Source organism: Schistocerca piceifrons, unplaced genomic scaffold, assembly GCF_021461385.2.
Source record: "Schistocerca piceifrons isolate TAMUIC-IGC-003096 unplaced genomic scaffold, iqSchPice1.1 HiC_scaffold_968, whole genome shotgun sequence".
Classification (NCBI taxonomy): Eukaryota; Metazoa; Arthropoda; class Insecta; order Orthoptera; family Acrididae; genus Schistocerca; species Schistocerca piceifrons.
In genome coordinates, this window is record NW_025729243.1 from 125,001 (window position 1) to 127,500 (window position 2,500).

The 2,500-nt window shown below is 59.2% G+C and overlaps 1 pseudogene; it reads left to right on the forward strand.

Moving 5' to 3' along the window:
- Positions 1-2,500, forward strand: part of LOC124774649 — a 7,970-nt pseudogene that overhangs the window by 1,112 nt on the left and 4,358 nt on the right.

Here is a 2,500-nt window from a genome sequence, read left to right on the forward strand (position 1 = left end):
CTAGAGCGTACACGTTGGGACCCGAAAGATGGTGAACTATGCCTGGCCAGGACGAAGTCAGGGGAAACCCTGATGGAGGTCCGTAGCGATTCTGACGTGCAAATCGATCGTCGGAGCTGGGTATAGGGGCGAAAGACTAATCGAACCATCTAGTAGCTGGTTCCCTCCGAAGTTTCCCTCAGGATAGCTGGTGCTCGTACGAGTCTCATCCGGTAAAGCGAATGATTAGAGGCCTTGGGGCCGAAACGACCTCAACCTATTCTCAAACTTTAAATGGGTGAGATCTCCGGCTTGCTTGATATGCTGAAGCCGCGAGCAAACGACTCGGATCGGAGTGCCAAGTGGGCCACTTTTGGTAAGCAGAACTGGCGCTGTGGGATGAACCAAACGCCGAGTTAAGGCGCCCGAATCGACGCTCATGGGAAACCATGAAAGGCGTTGGTTGCTTAAGACAGCAGGACGGTGGCCATGGAAGTCGGAATCCGCTAAGGAGTGTGTAACAACTCACCTGCCGAAGCAACTAGCCCTGAAAATGGATGGCGCTGAAGCGTCGTGCCTATACTCGGCCGTCAGTCTGGCAGTCATGGCCGGTCCTTGCGGCCGGCCGCGAAGCCCTGACGAGTAGGAGGGTCGCGGCGGTGGGCGCAGAAGGGTCTGGGCGTGAGCCTGCCTGGAGCCGCCGTCGGTGCAGATCTTGGTGGTAGTAGCAAATACTCCAGCGAGGCCCTGGAGGGCTGACGCGGAGAAGGGTTTCGTGTGAACAGCCGTTGCACACGAGTCAGTCGATCCTAAGCCCTAGGAGAAATCCGATGTTGATGGGGGCCGTCATAGCATGATGCGCTTTGTGCTGGCCCCCGTTGGGCGAAAGGGAATCCGGTTCCTATTCCGGAACCCGGCAGCGGAACCGATACAAGTCGGGCCCCTCTTTTAGAGATGCTCGTCGGGGTAACCCAAAAGGACCCGGAGACGCCGTCGGGAGATCGGGGAAGAGTTTTCTTTTCTGCATGAGCGTTCGAGTTCCCTGGAATCCTCTAGCAGGGAGATAGGGTTTGGAACGCGAAGAGCACCGCAGTTGCGGCGGTGTCCCGATCTTCCCCTCGGACCTTGAAAATCCGGGAGAGGGCCACGTGGAGGTGTCGCGCCGGTTCGTACCCATATCCGCAGCAGGTCTCCAAGGTGAAGAGCCTCTAGTCGATAGAATAATGTAGGTAAGGGAAGTCGGCAAATTGGATCCGTAACTTCGGGATAAGGATTGGCTCTGAGGATCGGGGCGTGTCGGGCTTGGTCGGGAAGTGGGTCAGCGCTAACGTGCCGGGCCTGGGCGAGGTGAGTGCCGTAGGGGTGCCGGTAAGTGCGGGCGTTTAGCGCGGGCGTGGTCTGCTCTCGCCGTTGGTCGGCCTCGTGCTGGTCGGCGGTGCAGGATGCGCGCGCCTGCGCGGCGTTCGCGCCCCGGTGCTTCAACCTGCGTGCAGGATCCGAGCTCGGTCCCGTGCCTTGGCCTCCCACGGATCTTCCTTGCTGCGAGGCCGCGTCCGCCTTAGCGTGCTCCTCCGGGGGCGCGCGGGTGCGCGGATTCTCTTCGGCCGCCATTCAACGATCAACTCAGAACTGGCACGGACTGGGGGAATCCGACTGTCTAATTAAAACAAAGCATTGCGATGGCCCTAGCGGGTGTTGACGCAATGTGATTTCTGCCCAGTGCTCTGAATGTCAACGTGAAGAAATTCAAGCAAGCGCGGGTAAACGGCGGGAGTAACTATGACTCTCTTAAGGTGGCCAAGTGGCGGCGGTGTGGCTGCATCCGGACTTGGCTTTTCGAAGTGCGGTCTTGATGTAGTCGTGCTGCTGCTGCGAGGTGCCTTCCTTGGGTTGTAGTTACAGGGAGAGTGATGCGCAATACATGGGCCTAGCCCTCTTAGCCTCTCCTCTCCTGCGGTCTTCTCCCCTTCTCGTGGGCCCGCTGATTTTCGCAGAGTGGAAGACCGCACCAGGGGCTTGGGGGGGTTACCAGCCCCCCCTCGCACTATCCCTTTGTTAGTTGGGGGCAGTATTCAGAGAAAAAGTGGTGGCCCTTCCGCTGAAGGTGCCACCCCAACTTCCCCAGCACCTAGCCGGCCAACCGGCCGTGCCGAAAATTTTGTAACTTTTGCAGCTATGTATACCTGTAGTGAGTGCCACCGCAGCTTCACCACCAAGAACGGTCTCGGGGTCCATCGCCGCCGCCAACACCTTGCGGCCGTCAACGCGGAGATCGTCACGGAGAGGCATCGCGCGAGGTGGACGGAGGAAGAAGTCCTGTCGCTCGCCAAGGCAGAGGCCGAACTGTTCCTCGAGAGGGACGCCCGGTTCTTCTTTGTAAATCAAGAACTCATCAGGATGTTCCCCGACCGAACGCTTGAGGCAATCAAGTGCCGACGGCGGCAAGCTGCCCACAAGCAGCTTGTCCGCCAATTCATGGAGGCGCTTGAGATCGGTCGGGGGGAAGAGCCGGCGTCCCGCC